The following is an 18,228-nucleotide window of genomic DNA, read 5'->3' on the forward strand; positions in this document are numbered from 1 at the left end:
ATAGAGTTTTTTTTTTTTAACTTATTTATCCATTTATTTATTTTTGGCTGCGTTGGGTCTTTGTTGCTGTGCACAGGGTTTCTCTAGTTGTGGCGAGCAGGGGCTACTCTTCCCTGTGGTGCACGAGCTTCTCATTGCGGTGGCTTCCCTTGTTGCAGAGCACAGGCTGTAGGTGCATGGGCTTCAGTAGTTGTGGATGCGGGCTCTGTAGTTGTGGCTCATGGGCTCTAGAGCACAGGCTCCGTAGTTGTGGCGCATGGGCTTAGTTGCTCCGAGGCATGTGGGATCTTCCCGGACCAGGGCTTGAACCTGTGTCCCGTGCCACCAGGGAAGTCCCAGAGTTCTTTTGGTAATATTCCTTATTATCTTTTGAATGCTTGTGGGGTCTGTAGTGATGTGTCCTCCTTCATTCATGATATTTGTTATTTATCTTTTCTCTCTTTAACCTGGTCATTCTGGTGAGAAATTTATAAATTTTATTGATCTTTTCAAGAAATCAGTTTTTGGTTTCATTGATTTTTTCCCTATAGTTTTTCTGTTCTTAATTTCATTAATCTCTATTATTTTCTTCCTATGATGGCTCTTGGTTAAATTTTTTCTTCAAATTTTTTTTATGCTGGGAGCTTGGATATTGATTTAGCAACTGGATGCTGTTTTGGCAGCATCTCACAAATTTTGATGTGTTGTATTTACATTTTCATTCAATACAAAGTATTCTCTAATTTTCCTTGCAACTCCTTTTCTGATTTATTTATTCAGAAATTTGTTGTTTGAATTTCATGTCTTCACAGATCTTCCACATATATTTGTTATTGGCATCTAATTTAATTTCATTATAGGAGTTAATGTAGAGAAACTGGGTTTGGGTTTTGTAGTTGCTGTGGTTATCTCCAGCATGCCAAATTACTCGAATGATGTCTTGTTCGTAGAATGAAGATCTGGTGCCTGAAGTTTTATCTCAATGTTTGCCTTCAACACTTAACTTTTAGCTGCACCGTTGTCCTGCCCCTGCCCAAATGGTAGGCGGATGTGGCTTGTTACTCAGTGTTTCCTAGACTGGTGGAGAGCAGGGCAGGGGGGTCTTCTATTTTTCTGGTGCACACTTGGGCTCAAGTAGACCGCTGTGACTGGACTTCTGGGAGCGGAGTTTTCTTAGCGACCCTCCTCCTCACAACAAGCAGCCAATTTTCTTCCTGTATCTGTGACAGGTGTTGTGCAGATTTTCTTGCCCTAGTCCAGCGGCAGGAGCCCGCTAATAGTGCTGGTACAGGATCCTGACTCAGGACTATTTCCTGCCCTCCAACCACGCCCCACGCCCCCAGGGATAGAGGTATTTTCTTCTAGCCTTTCAGGAAGCAGGGTCTGTCCTGCTGTAGGTGACAGTGTTTACTGCCCCTCCACCAGAAGTTTGAGTCTTTTGAGAGAAGGGTCCACCAGAGGAGCAGGGCTCCATGCCTTCCAACAGCAGTGGCTCATTCTTTCTCCCAGAGGGAGTCTTCCTGCCGTGCCGCCAGTATTTCTTGGGAGTCTCAGTTGAACATCTGTCAAATAAAGCCTGAAAGTATGTGGGAACTCCCTGTGTGTGCAGCTCCCTCTGCTCTCAAGGAAGCACGCACGAATGCTGGTTGATTTCTTTTTACCCACTTGAATGGAAGCCTCATCTTCCCCCCATGTTCTGCCACAGCTGGGACCATCTTTGCTCCAGCTCTCCTTGGTGAAGCCTCCTGGGATTTCAGGTTGCTTGGTTGTCCTGCAGTGCCAGCTCTCTGATGGGTTCAAGAAAAGTGATTTTATAGTTTTACGCGGCTTTCTCTCATTGCTAGGTAACACGTGACACTCTTTTTACAGGTTTTTACACCCTAGGTAGAAGCAAAACAAAATTATGTTTCAGCGCTTAATCAGAATACATTATTACTCTTCCTGAGGTAATATGACAAATTCTTATTTATCAGAGATCTAAATTAGCATTTTGAACATAAATGTTAATGACATCACAGTGTTTTCTAGAGTACTGTACAATGATAATCAATGTTCACAGTGATGGCACTGAAGCATGAACTGACCCAAGTTGCCATTAGAATCATCAGAAAATATTAAATTAAATATAGTTTTAGGATTGTATTTATTTGAGGACTATTCTTTGAACAATAGGAGCCTAGGTATAGTATCTGTGATTATATTCTATTAATTTTGTCACTAACTGAATTTGAATTTATAAGGTTGTATTTTGTTTTCAGGTAGTTGAAGGCAATAAATACTTAAAATGTTCAGGCAACTGGAGATACTGCCAAGTTTTGTGTAACGTCTGCACAGCCTTTTATATGCAGTTCATACACCTTCACCTCACACTGCATGTTAATTATACTATTGGATACCTTACAGAGAGGAGAAGTCTATTAGTACAAATGAAAGAAAAATTTTAATTTTTTATCTATCTTTTAGGCAAAACTCTCTTCGAATGGAGGTCAAGTTTAGCAGGCTAGATAAAAAACTAAGCTACAATATTACAAATTACCCAGTTTAATGCTATTTTATTCTTATTAAGATTCATGCCTCTTGTCCTTGTAGAAATTATAAGAAACCTGGATTACATCTCGTGAAGTAGAGACAATGTCTAATTTTACAATCTACACTGTATCTAGAAATTTCAGAATGAAACTTAATGCATTGTTGGAACTCATGAAACATAAATAACTATACTTCATTGGGCGAATGGTGATAGTTCAGCATACATGTGTGATTAAGTGTAGTGCCGGACATTCTGTACTTTAAAAATTCCCATAGCTATCAAATACTATAGAGGAAAATCCTTGACATCTATTAATCTTGAAAGAGCATATTCAACATCTGTTCTTTTGTGTGTATGCAGAACACGCTTTAAATGATTACATCAGATGCCTTTAAAAAAAACAAGAGATGATTAATCTTTTTCTTACTGTGAAATGAGTCCTAGCATGAATTTCAAGTCTGATCGAGGGGGGGAAAAGCCTTGGCTACCATGGTTCAATTTTGAGTTCTAGGGGTGAAGTATGCTTGTAATACTGTCAACTTTGACTCCTTGATATTATAAGCCTAGGGAGAAATTCAGCTACTTAGGAAAATCAGAGAGAAAAGGCAGCGGGGCAGGATGCAGCTTGACTTTTCTCCTTTCTTCTGCCACAGTGAGACTTCTGCTACTGGGACTAAGGTGAGAACAGGACTCATTTGGATGTCCAGCTGGGCGACAAAGCTAGGGGTGAGGATTTGACCTAGGATACAAATATTAAGTTAAATGATTCCTGGTTGGCCAGTACTGACAGGGTCCATATAACATTGATCATGAAGAAGTTAATCCGTAAAACCTTGGTACCACTGCTCCCAGGCAATGTTCCCCGTGGTTATACAGAAAGTGTTGTAGCAGTAGGGTGTGAAGGGAATCCAGTTTTAGTTTACTGTTGATACCGACTAGGGTTCTTGGCCTTCCCCAGTCAACAGAAAGTGACCAGAGGCCAGACAAGAAATTCAGGACCCTGAATTGAGGGCCCTCCCTCAGCAGCGGGTGGGAGAACAAACAACGGGTTCCCTTGCTTGATCGCTCCCTGAGCTGGTTCCTTATATGGGGTGAGGGTAAGGGTGTGTCCAGGAGTCAGGCTGGAGGGTGACCTAGGTGTTTTGCCCACCCTGAGGTGGCGTTGTGTGCAGGGGGCATGCGCAGGACCCTGCTTTTTCTCCTGACACCCTGCTTTTGCTCCAGACTCTTCAGAAGTGGTAGTTGGTTTCTTTTTTTTTTGGTCTTTTGTATCTTTTTGTCTGTAAGTTGCCCCAACTGTGCATACATGCAGTTATTTTTAGTCCCATATAGTTTCTTTGAATTTTGTTGCTTGAGGAGAGGTGTGTCTAGGTGCAGCCCTGCAGCAAAGGGTCCCAGGTCCCAGCCTGTCTCACTATCAATAACTGACTGCTCGCATCACAAGTGGACTTTATAATTCTTTCCATTACTGAAACTCAAAGCAAGTGATCACGGATGCAGAGGTAAAGAGGATGGGGGGAGAAAGAGGGAGTGGCAGAGATACACAGAGACTATTCACAAAGTTACAAAGAAAAGCAGTGTCTAGCATGGTGTAGATGACACTCAAGGAAATGATTACTTGATAAAGACTTGATATTTAAAGTGAAGGTTAAGAATTTGTGATGCACACTGAGGACTGTGCAAAGAGTAATCAAGGCAGTGAAAAAAAAGGCCTGATCAGTGCAGGCCACATGGGATGAGAACAAAGCAAATTTGGAGGGGCAGCTCAATAGGGCATGAAAGAGGAATCTAGTTGGACCAGAAGAGAAATCACACCCTTCACACTGGTGAGGAACTGCTTCTGCTTCCTCAGAAAGGGGAGCTTGATGTGGGTATCAGAGTCTCCTGTATACTGTCTTTTTTTTTGGCGGTATGCGGGCCTCTCACTGCTGTGGCCCCTCCCGTTGTGGAGCACAGGCTCCGGATGCGCAGGCTCAGAGGCCATGGCTCACGGGCCCAGCCGCTCCACGGCACGTGGGATCCTCCCGGACCGGGGCACGAACCCGCGTCCCCTGCATTGGCAGGTGGACTCCCAACCACTGCGCCATCAGGGAAGCTCCTCCTGTATACTCTCTTAATCAGGAATCAACTACTCAATAATACAATGTACACAGGCCACATCGTGTAGAGTGGCTCTGGCTGCCCTCAAGTCCTTTCTTCTTTTGCCATTTTCTTAAAGTCTTGGGCTCTGTGAACCAGGCTGACCACTGTAGTAAAAAGTACATATTTAGACTGATGTTAAATGGCATCTCTCTGAGGATATTGTTTTAAAATACTCACTTCGTTTGAGTGTTCTGTCCTTTACCCTGGATACATAGCCTACTGCCTCCAAGTCTTTGGGTGATGATCAAATGAGATCATCCCACTCATTCATTTCAAAGCTAGACTGTTTAGGGTACCTGCCTCAATTACAGAAGAAACAGAACCGTTCAAGTTCACACAGCTACTAAGAGGCTGAGCTGGATGAAAGCCCAGGTTTCTTGACTTCCTATCTCACTGTATTTGCTATAACATTCTATAAATACAATAATAACATTCAACAACTCTTTACAAAACCTTGTTAAAAATTTAAAGTAAATTGAGTTGTTATTACTCAGGAATACATATTAACAAATGTGTTTAAGCTATAATTACTCAGGAATACTTGTTAACAAATGTGTTTACACCCCCCAAAGAATTTTTGTAGGAATGAAGACATTGTGCCTTGTTCTTTGGCTGGATACTCTACCTTCTGAGAATTGTATTAGTCGGGGGTAGTTTCAGCTGTGTGTGTCATAGATTACAAAATGACATGGTCTTGAACACAAGAAAATCAAATCCAGAGGCAGCAGGCTGGCCATAGCTGCTATCACAGCTCCACCACGTTCGGAGCTCTGAAACCCAGGCTCATTTCAGTCCTTGGGTTGGCTGTCCCTGGCGTGGCTCTCACCCGCATGGTCCAAGAGGCGATCAATACAGCACAATGACAGATACATATTTGTAAAACCATCCGTTCTACCTCAAGGTAACTGATTCTTTCTATTTTATTGGTTTCATACTTCTACTCTAATTTACCTATTTCTGGAAGTAGGAGGGCAGATGCAAAACTGAAGAGGGCAATAAAACCACTTGCCTGGGAACAGTCGGGGTGACTTGATCTCTGAACAAATTTTGGATGGGGAGAGTTGTTACTTGGAAACACCTTGATCCTTCTGAGTCTTGTTTGTAAGGCTTTGTTAGGCACGACCAGTGCAGCCCTTGGTCCAGGGCCAATTGTGCTCCACTTCTGAGGAGACACTCAATACTATGTTACCATGTTTTCTGCTCTGCCTGGTGGCAGCACGGACTTCTTCAGACGGGGCATTGTTCTCTCTGCTGCTTTTGGATGGCATTTTATCCATCTCTGGGTAGTTTCCACAAACATACACATGCCCACATGCACACACGCTGATCAGCACTTGTCTGAGCCCTTGAGGACCTCCGTGGGGCTGTCTCCCCTCCCACACCCTGCCCTTCAACCCTAGTGACCTGGGCCTCGCAGATGTCCCCTCTATCTTCTCAGCTTTGGGGACCTGCCAGGCTCGGCCTGGGTCTTCCTCCCTGCACTGTGGCCTGTCTCCGGGCGGCAAGCTGTCTCCGGGCGGCAAGATGTAGCAAACGTGGGGTACCACTTCACTCTTCTCTCGGGGATTACTGTCCTGTGCAGCCCAAAGTCCAATCTAACTAGTGTTTCCCTCACTGTTTGCCCATGCAGTTTCTCTCTTCCCCGGTTTGCCACGCAGTCTGCGGCTCATCCTGGGCTGAGCTGGAAGGGTGGGGGGCAAGCGAGGTAAAGGGCTGAGAGGTCTTCCTGGAGGGCGCAGCTGTAATCTGACGCTGGGCATCTCCAGCCAGCAGCTCCCTGACAGGGCGAGCGTGCCTCATTTTTCTTCTGCTTACAGCTCTCCCTTAGCTTCTGGCTTTTGGGGCTCCGCCCCCCATGGACTCCTCTGGGGGTCGCCTTACCTTTCCAGCTGGCTCTTTTGTGCAGTGTCCCTTTCAAGGAGAACCAATTTGCTCCAGCCAGTTTCTCACTTGAGTTTTCAGGAGTATGTCACACGCTAGTCTCTGTAACTGAAACTCTTGAGGTCAAGTTTTTTGAGGGATTCTCTGATCCTGTTCGTCACTTGGTTTACAGAAATGGGAAAATAAGATGAAGGGAAAAAATCATAACACACTAACAACTTTCTTTAAGAAAGTTAATACTACCAAACTCTCCATCAACATTTAAGAGTCTCCTTATATATGCTTGGTATGGGTGTTTAACTAAGGATCTACATTTGGGGTGGGGCAGAGTCGGGAGGTGTCATTAGCTGCAAGTTCTGCATAGGTGGTCTCGCTCATTTTTCTAGAATGTACAGGACTTTTAACGTCCTTTTTTTTTCAGTTTGGGGTTTTCTACAGAAGTTGAGAAAAGGAAGACTTCAAATTTAACCTCTTATTGTATGTATGATGCATTTTATTAACTAAATAATAAAATAACATTGTTTCTATGTTTGTAATGTCCTTTGACCTTCTTTCCATGTTTTCCCAAGTATATGAATTTGTCCTGGGAAGAAAACCTATAGATATTATGAATCAAATAACTATAGACATTTAGTCTGTTTCTCAGCAGGTGGTTCCCAAACCTTCAGAAAACAAAGCATCCTTCTCCTCACAGCTGTTGCTTCTTCTGACAGTCACACACAAATGCTCACACATGCACACATTTATTAGCCTTGACACTAAAGTCTTTGCCAGAAAAAAAAAAAAGGAAATGGAGTTTGGGAACTCCTCATCTGTTCTCTTATTGGTATCGATAACTGTTGGCCTGGCATGGTCAAATTGCTTTGTCCTTCTTATAAAATTCTTTCAAGACTCAATCTCCGTTTTGAATTTGTTCCTTGTCCTCTACCCACTTTGTGGCATTTGTGGCATTCTGAAGGCAGCCTGCCCTCACATCTTTGCTTTTGCATATGCTGTTCCTACCGGGAAACCCCTTTCCTTCATTCTTTGGCAAATTCCTGCTCATCTTCTGAGATGTGGCTTGGGTGTCTGGGAAGCAATCCCAGACCACTGCCTGCACTGAGTTGGGTTTCTGTTTGATGTTCTCCTAGGGTATCTTGCATCTGCCTCTACATAGTACTTGGCAAGCTGCATTGCTGCATCATCCGTCTCTCCCAGCAGACTGTGAGCTCCTTGAGCACAGGAATTTGTCTTCCTTAGTTTGTGTCCTCAGCGCTTAGCTGGTAAGCTAAACAGTCATGAAAGCTAACATTTCTTAAGTACTTGCTTTATCTTAAGCATGTTCTGAGCATTCTACCTAATAACTCTATAAAGTAAGTACTATTAGCATATTTTACAGATGGGGATACCAGGGACAGAGAAGGTAGGTAGTGGTGCAGCCCAGTTAAGTCTAGATAGTCTGGCCTTAAAGACCATATTTAATTACTTTATTGCCCTCGTAAGGAAAATAATTAACAAAAGCGAGTACTTAATAAATTCCTATAGAATTCACTCTGCAGTTCTTATCTGCTCAACAGAGTAAAGAATCCATTAAGGTATGTTTGTAGGAGGGACCTTCAAGATGGCAGAGGAGTAAGACGTGGAGATCACCTTCCTCCCCACAGATACATCAGAAATACCTCTACACGTGGAACAACTACAGAACACCTACTGAACGCTGGCAGAAGACCTCAGACCTCCCAAAAGGCAAGAAAGTCCCCACGTACCTGGGTAGGGCAAAAGAAAAAAAGAATAAACAGAGACAAAAGGATAGGGACAGTACCTGCACCAGTGGGAGGGAGCCGTGAAGGAGGAAAGGTTTCCACACACTAGGAAGCCCCTTCGCGGGCGGAGACTGCGGGTGGCGGAGGCGGAAAGCTTCGGAGCCGCGGGGGAGAGCACAGCAACAGGGGTGCGGGGGGCAAAGTGGAGAGATTCCCGCACAGAGGATCGGTGCCGACAGGCACTCACCAGCCCGAGAGGCTTGTCTGCTCACCCGCCGGGGTGGGTGGGGCTGGGAGCTGAGGCTCGGGCTTCTGTCAGAGCGCAGGGAGAGGACTGGGGTTGGCGGCGTGAACACAGCCTGCAGGGGGCTAGTGCTCCACGGCTAGCCGGGAGCAAGTCCGGGGAAAAGTCTGTACCTGCCGAAGAGGCAAAAGGCTTTTTCTTACCTCTTTATTTCCCGGTGTGCGAGGAGAGGGGATTAATAGCGCTGCTTAAAGGAGCTCCAGAGACGGACGAGAGCCGCGGCTAAAAGTGCGGACCCCAGAGACGGTCATGAGACGCTAAGGCTGCTGTTGCCGCCACCAAGAAGCCTGTGTGCAAGCACAGGTCACTATCCACACCTCCCCTCCCGGGAGTCTGTGCAGCCCGCCACTGCCAGGGTCCCGGGATCCAGGGACAACATCCCCGGGAGAACACACGGCGCGCCTCAGGCTGGTGCAACGTCACGCTGGCCTCTGCCGCCGCAGGCACGCCCCGCACGCCGTGCCCCTCCCTCCCCCACACCCCCGGGCCTGAATGAGCCAGAGCCCCCGAGTCAGCAGCTCCTTTAACCCCGTCCTGTTTGAGCGAAGAACAGACGCCCTCAGGCGGCCTACATGCAGAGGCGGGGCCAAATCCAAAGCTGAACCCCGGGAGCTGTGAGAACAAGGAAGAGAAAGGGAAATCCCTCCCAGCAGCCTCAGGAGCAGCGGATTAAATCTCCACAATCAACTTGATGTACCTGCATCTGTGGAATACCTGAAGAGACAACGAATCATCCCAAATTGAGGACGTGGACTTTGGGAACAACTGTAGACTTGGGGTTTGCTGTCTACAACTCATTTGTTTCTGATTTTTAGGTTTATCTTAGTACAGATTTTAGCACTTTCTATCATTGGTGGATTTGTTTATTGGTTTGGTTTCTCTCTTTTTTTGTTAAATTATTATTACACTTTTTTAAATAATTTTTTTATTTTAATCACTTTATTTATTTATTTTTCTTTCTTATTTTCTCCCTTTTCTTCTGAGCTGTGTGACTGACAGCGTCTTGGTGCTCCGGCCTGGTGTCAGGCCTGAGCCTCTGAGGTGGGAAAGCCGAGTTCAGGATACTGGATCAATATCAATCAGCAAGAGCCCTCCCAGGGATCTCCATCTCAACGCCAAGACCCAGGTCCACCCAACGTCCAGCAAGATCCATTGCTTCATGCCCCATGACAAACAACTAGCAAGAAAGGAACACAACGCCACCCATTACCAGAGACGCTGGCTAAAATCATAATAAGGTCACAGACACCCCAAAACACACCACTGGACATGACGCTGCCCACCAGAAAGACAAGATCCAGGCCCACCCACCAGAACACAGGCACAAGTCCCCTCCACTAGGAAACCTACACAACCCACTGAGCCAAACTTACCCTCTGGGGGCAGACACTAAAAACAATGGGAACTATGAACCTGCAACCTGCAAAAAGGAGACCCCAAACACACTAAGTTAAGCAAAATGAAGCAGATGAAGGAGCAAGATAAAAATCCACCAGACATAACAAATGAAGAGGAACTAGGCAGTCTACCTGAAAAAGAATTCAGAGTAATGATAGTAAAGATGATCCAAAATCTTGGAAATAGAATGGAGAAAATACAAGAAACGCTTAACAAGGACCTAAAAGAACTAAAGAGCGAACAAACAATGATGAACAGCACAATAAATGAAATTAAAAATTCTCTAGAAGGAATCAATAGCAGAATAACTGAGGCAGAAGAACGGATAAGTGACCTGGAAGATAAAATAGTGGAAATAACTACCACAGAACAGAATAAAGAAAAAAGAATGAAAAGAATTGAGGACAGTCTCAGAGACCTCTGTGACAACATTAAATGTGCCAACATTTGAATTATAGGGGTGCCAGAAGAAGAAGAAGAGAAAAAGAAAGGGACTGAAAAAATATCTGAAGAGATTATAGTTGAAAACTTCCCTATTATGGGAAAGGAAATAGGCAATCAAGTCCAAAAATCGCAGAGGGGCCCATATAAGATAAATTCAAGGAGAAACACGGCAAGACACTTATTAATCAAATAATCAAAAATTAAATACAAAAAAAATATTAAAAGCAGCAAGGGAAAAGCAAGAAATAACATACAAGGGAATCCCCATATGGTTAAGAGCTGATCTTTCAGCAGAAACTCTGCAAGCCAGAAGGGTGTGGCACGACATATTTTAAGTGATGTAGGGGAAAAACCTACAACCAACATTATTCTACCCAGCAAGGATCTCACTAAGGTTCAATAGAGAAATTAAAATCTCTGCAGACAAGCAAAAGCTAACAGAATTCAGGACCACCAAACCAGCTTTACAACAAATGCTAAAGGAGCTTCTCTAGGCAGGAAACACAAGAGAAGGAAAAGACCTACAATAACAAACCCAAAACAATTAAGAAAATGATAATAGGATTATACATATCGATAATTACCTTAAATGTAAATGGATTAAAAGCTCCAACCAAAAGACATAGACTGGTTGAATGCATACAACAACAAGACCCGTATATATGCTGTCTACAAGAGACCCACTTCAGACCTAGGGACACAAACAGACTGAAAGCGAGGAGATGGAAAGTGATATTGCATGCAAATGGAAATCAAAAGAAAGCTGAAGAAGCAATTCTCATATCAGACAAAATAGACTTTAAAATAAAGACTATTACAAGAGACAAAGAAGGACACTACATAATGATAAAGGGATCAACCCAAGAAGATAATAACAATTGTAAATATTTACGCACCCAACATAGGAGCACCTCAATACACAAGGTAAATGCTAACAGCCATAAAAGGAGAAATCGACAGTAACACAATCACAGTTGGGGACTTTAACACCCCATTTTCACAAATGGACAGATCATCCAAAATGAAAATAAATAAGAAAACACAAGCTTTAAATGACACATTCAATAAGATGGACTTAATTGATATTTATAAGACATTCCATCCAAAAAAAACAGAACACACTTTCTTCTCAAGTGCTCATGGAACATTCTCCAGGATAGATCATATCTTTGGTCACAAATCAAGCCTTGGTAAATTTAAGAAAATTGAAATCATATTAAGTATCTTTTCTGACCACAACGCTATGAGACTAGATAGCAATTACAGAAAAAAACTGTAAAAAATAAAAACATATAGAGGCTAAACAATACACTACTAAATAATCAAGAGATCACTGAAGAAATCAAAGAGGAAATCAAAATATACCTAGAAACAAATGACAACAAAAACACAATGACCCAAGACCTATGGGATGCAGCAAAAGCAGTTCTGAGAGGGAAGTTTATAGCAATACAATCCTACCCCAAGAAACAAGAAAAATCTCAAATAAACAACCTAACCCTACACCTAAAGCAAAATCCCCAAAGTTAGCAGAAGGAAAGAAATCATAAAGATTAGATAAGAAATAAATGAAAAAGAAATTAAGAAAACAATAGCAAAGATCAATAAAACTAAAAGCTGGTTCTTTGAGAAGATAAACAAAATTGATAAACCATTAACTGAACTCATCAAGAAGAAAAAGGGAGAAGACTCAAATCAACAGAATTAGAAATGAAAAAGGAGAAATAACAACTGACACTGTAGAAATACAAAGGATCATGAAAGATTACTACAAGCAACTATATGCCAATAAAATGGACAACCTGGAAGAAATGGACAAATTCTTAGAAAAGCACAACCTTCCAAGACTGAACCAGGAAAAAGTAGAAAGTATAAACAGACCAATCGCAAGCACTGAAATTGAAACTGTGATTAAAACTTTTCCAACAAACAAAAGCCCAGGACCAGATGGCTTCACAGGCAAATTCTATCAAACGTTTAGAGAAGAGTTAACACCTATCTTACTCAAACACTTCCAAAATACAGCAGAGGGAGGAACACTCCCAAACTCATTCTACAAGGCCACCATCACCCTGAAACCAAAACCAGACAAAGATGTCACAAAAACAGAAAACACAGGCCAATATCACTGATGAATATAGATGCAAAAATCCTCGACAAAATACTAGCAAACAGAATCCAACAGCACATTAGAAGGATCATACACCATGATCAAGTGGGGTTTATCCCAGGAATGCAAGGATTCTTCGACATACACAAAGCAATCAATGTGATACAGCATATTAACAAGTTGAAGAATAAAAACCATATGTTAATCTCAATAGATGCAGAAAAAGCTTTCAAAATAATTCAACACCCATTTATGATAAAAACTCTCCAATAAGTTGGCATAGAGGGAACTTACCTCAACATAATAAAGACCATATGTGACAAACCAACAGACAACATTATTCTCAATGGTGAAAAACTGAAAGCATTTCCTCTAAGATCAGGAACAAGGCAAGGTTGCCCACTCTCACCACTATTATTCAACATCATTTTGGAACTTTTAGCCACAGCAGTCAGAGAAGAAAAAGAAATAAAAGAATCCAAAGCAGAAAATAAGAAGTAAAACTGTCACTGTTTGCAGATGAGAAGATACTATACATAGAGAATCCTAAAGATGCTACCAGAAAACTACTAGAGCTAACCAATGAATCTGGTAAAGTAGCAGGATACAAAGTTAATGCACAGAAATCTCTTGCATTCCTATACACTTACAATGAAATATCTGAAAGAGAAATTAAGGAAACACTCCCACTTACCACTGCAAAAAAAGAATAAAATATCTAGGAATAGACCTACCTAGGGAGACAAAAGACCTGTATGCAGAAAACTATAAGACACTAATGAGAGAAATTAAAGATGACACAAAGAGATGGAGAGATATACTGTGTTCCTGGATTGGAAGAATCAATATTGTGAAAATGACTATACTACCCAAAGCAATCTACAGATTCAGTGCAATCCCTATCAAACTACCAATGGCATTTTTCGCAGAATTAGAACAAAAAATTTCACAATTTGTATGGAAACACAAAAGACCCTGAATAGCTAAAGCAATCTTGAGAAAGAAAAATGGAGCTGGAAGAATCAGTCTCCCTGTTTCAGACTATATTACAAAGCTACAGTAATCAAGACAGTATGGTACTGGCACATAAACAGAAATATAGATCAATGGAACAGGATAGAAAGCTCAGAGATAAACCCATGCACATATGGTCACCTTATCTTTGATAAAGGAGGCAAGAATATACAATGGAGAAAACACAGCCTCTTCAATAAGCAATGCTGAGAGAACTGGACAGCTACATGTAAAAGAGTGAAATTAGAACACTCCCTAACACCATACACGAAAATAAACTCAAAATGGATTAAAGACCTAAATGTAAGGCCAGACAGCATAAAACTCTTAGAGGAAAACATAGGAAGAACACTCTTTGACATAGATCACAGCAAGATTTTTTTTGACCCACGTCCTGGTAATGGAAATAAAAACAAAAATAAACAAATGGGACCTAATGAAACTTAAAAGTTTTTGCACAGCAAAGGAAACCTTAAACAAGACAAAAAGACAACCTTTAGAATGGGAGAAAATATTTACAAATGAAGCAACTGGTAAAGGATTAATCTCCAAAATATACAAGCAGCTCATGCAGCTCAATATCAAAAAAACAAACAACGCAATCCAAAAATGGGTAGATGACCTAAATAGACATTTCTCCAAAGATGATATACAGATTTCCAATAAACACATGAAGGGATGCTCAACATCAATAATCATTAGAGAAATGCAAACCAAAACTACCATGAGGTATCACCTCACACCGGTCAGAATGGCCATCATGAAAAAGTCTACAAACAACAAATGCTGGAGAGGGTTTGGAGAAAAGGGAACCCTCTTGCACTGTTGGTGGGAATGTAAATTGGTACAGCCACTATGGAGAACAGTATGGAGGTTCCTTAAAAAACTAAAAACAGAACTACCATATGACCAAGCAATCTCACTACTGGGCATATACTTGGAGAAACCATAATTCCAAAAGAGTCATGTACCACAAGGTTCATTGCAGTACTATTTACAATGGACTTAAGGACACGGGGAGGGGGAAGGGTAAGCTGGGACCATACCAACTGAGAGAGTGGCATGGACTTATATATACTACCAAATGTAAAATAGATAGCTAGTGGGAAGCTGCTGTATAGCACAGGGAGATCAGCTCTGTGCTTTGTGACCACCTAGAGGGGTGGGATAGGGAGGGTGGGAGGGAGACACAAGAGGAAGGGTATACGGGGATATGTGTATACGTATGGCTGATTCACTTTCTTATACAGCAGAAGCTAACGCATCATTGTAGAGCAATTATACCCCAATAAAGATGTTGGAAAAACAAAAACAAAACAGTTTGAGACTGCAAGTCATAACTGGAGATTAACCAAGTACAGATTAAGATAACTTCAAAAAGCTATCTTAAACTAAGGCCAGTAGTTGATCATTGTGAGTGTGCCACTAGCTGTTCAGGTTTTGAAATATCAGTACTATGTGGCTAAAACGCTTCATATTTGGAAAACCAGTCAACTATCATAGGACTGCTGGGGGCAGAGCTTAGGAGGTGGGCGTGTTGTAAAGCTTGGGTTAATTCTAAGAAATGTCTTGATGCAATAATATCAGCCATGATTCTGGGCTGTGCAGTTGGGTTCTTTCATCCAGTCCAAACTCATTGCCAGCCAAAGCATTCTTTCTGTTTGTTATCATTTAATTTTATTCTAGCAGCACTTTCTACTATGATGAGTTTTCTCACTTTTGGCTACTGAAATGGGGAAAAGAAACTGAGCTCTAAATTTCTTTTCATAGCTGTGGAATCTAATTTGAAAACACCAGTGCATTTAAAATTTATAGAATTATATTGTATAAGTCTTAAGGCTTAAATCAAGTGGGAATGATTGAGATTAAGGTAAAAAATGAACTAAGTTAAACATGTATGGGAACACCATGGAAATATTATTTAATGAGCACACAGTTTCTAAGTTTACAAATGCCACAAATTATGTTTAAATATTTGACATTTAATAAAGTCCAAGCTCAGTGTAACCAGTATTTTCCCCCCTTATTTATTTTTAAACCATATGTAAAATTTAATGTTTTGAACTCATTTGGCCATGTCATCAAAATTCCGTTTTGTAAGAATTACATTGCATCCAAGTAGTGTATTTGAAAATAATTTTTTCAAATTATATCTCTTTTTCCCTTGTTAAATGGGACCATATTTTTCCTCTGGCAGATGAATTCCAACACAAAAAGATTTGTTTTATTGATAATTCTATAACTATGGATTCCACATTATTTTATTATACTAAAAAATAAATTTCTTCTTATTATAAAAATAATTTTGCTAACTATCTGCATTTAGAGAACATTTCACTAGTGGTAATAATAGGTAGGACTTGGTGCTTGTGAATATAATCATAAAGATTGACAGAATTATTGTGTAAATTATAAACTGAAAGTGTCAAGATAAATCCTACTTTTGACACATGAAATAGGATCTAAATAATATTATTAAGAGCATACTATATGTTAGGCAGTGGGCTCAAACTTTACATGTAATTTTAAAGCATTTTATTTTTAGATTCTTCTGAGATGAGCATTCATAAAAGAGACAGCCAAGATTCAGTCTGGTTAGGTAATTGCCAAGGCCATGCACAGAGTAAGTGGTAAAATCAGGATTTGGACTATGGTACTCCACTTCTAAAACTCTGATTCTTTGTTGCAAAAAATAATTCCCATCTGCTTTCATTATTGTAGCTAAAATAGAAATGTATTATTGATTTTCTTAGAGATTAAATCAATTTGAATACAAGTTATACTCCATATATATTATAATTAAAGACTTAGTATACCCATTAACCTGGGCATATTTGCCAAGATAAATATCACTATTCTATAGTTAGGTAACTTCTTTTTTTTTTTTTTTTTTTTTTTTTTGCGGTACACGGGCCTCTCACTGTTGTGGCCTCTCCCGTTGCGGAGCACAGGCTCCGGACGCGCAGGCCAAGCGGCCATGGCTCACGGGCCCAGCCGCTCCGCGGCATGTGGGATCCTCCTAGACCGGGGCACGAACCCGTGTCCCCTGCATCGGCAGGTGGACTCTCAGCCACTGCGCCACCAGGCAAGCCCTAGGTAACTTCTTAAATTTACTTATTACATATTTATTAAGTGCCTACTCTATGCAAGTAAATTATTATTAAAAATAATATTGATTCCTGAATAGTCCTGAATTCCGCTCATGGGAAATTCCTGAATTTCCCATGGACAGAATCAATCCCATGGGAAAGAACCATACAACTGAGGCAAGATGTCCCCAAACACCCAGGCTCCAGCTCCCAGGTTGGACTGTAGACAGAGGCCAAGAGGAGCTGGGGGCAGCATGGGCATCCCTGAGAAACTCAGTCTAAAGGGCCTACGTCACGAAGCTTTGGGAGGGGGGTTGCAGGGCAGGAAGGTTGGGGAGAAAAAGCAAGTTAAGGAGGAATAAATTAAAGGTGAGAAAGTCTATCACAAAACTTTTCACAGAGAGTACCAATTAGCTTTAGCAAAGAATTAGTCTTAGCAGATAACAACAGCCAAAAAACAACAATTACTGCTACCACTACACTACGGGAGGCATAGCTAATGTTACGCTACAGAGAAAATTTTCTTATCTAATTTTATTTTTCTGTAGTAGTCGGTAGAGGTCAAATCATGCTATGGTAAAAAACAGCCCTCAAATGTCAGTAGCTTAAAACAACCAAAGTTTATTTCTTGCTCATGCTACATGTTCAATGCAGGTTGCGGGAGGGAGGGCTTATTTTAGTTACTCAGGAACCCATATGGTAGCAGGTTCATCTTTACATGTGGGAAAAGCTGGAGAGTTACTTCTATTAACATCAATTTTCCAAGTTGATCACGTGGCCGGCTAATTTCAAAGAGGCAGGAAGCACAACCACGGAAGCAGAAGGGCACCAGAAATCCACCAGCAGTATAATATCTGCTACAGCACCTAACTTGTGTTTGTTTTTTGGTTTTTGTTTCTTTGAATTGTTGGGGGGTTTTTTTAATTAAATTTTTAAAAATTCAAGTATAGCTGAAGTATAATATCATATGTTACAAGAGTACTATATAGTGATTCACAATTTTTAAAGGTTATACTCCATTTATAATTATTATAAAATATTGGCTATATTTCCCATGTTTTACAGTATATCCTTGTAGCTTATTTTATACCTAACAGTTTGTACCTCTTAATCCTCTACCACTATGTTGCCCCTCCTCCCTTCCCTCTCTTCACTGGTAACCACCAGTTTGTTCTCTATATCTGTGAGTCTGCTTCTTTTTTTTATATACACTATTTTGTTGAATTTCTTAGATTCCACATATAAGTGATATCATACAGTATTTGTCTTTCTCTGTCTGACTTAATTCACTTAGCATAATGCCCTCCAAGTCCATCCATGTTGCTGCAAATGGCAAAATTTCATTCTTTTTTATGCCTGAGTAGTGTTCCATTGCATGTGTGTGTGTGTGTGTGTGTGTGTGTGTGTGTGTGTGTGTGTATACACCACATCTTCTTTATCCATTCATCTGTTAATGGACACTAAGGTTGATTTCATATCTTGGCAATTGTGAATAATGTTGCTATGAACATTGGTGTGCGTGTATCTTTTCAAATTACTGTTCTTGTTTTTAATTAATGAACTAATTCATCCAGAATTTGTGATAATTTAGAATT

Source organism: Delphinus delphis, chromosome 14 (genome assembly GCF_949987515.2).
Source record: "Delphinus delphis chromosome 14, mDelDel1.2, whole genome shotgun sequence".
Lineage (NCBI taxonomy): Eukaryota > Metazoa > Chordata > Mammalia > Artiodactyla > Delphinidae > Delphinus > Delphinus delphis.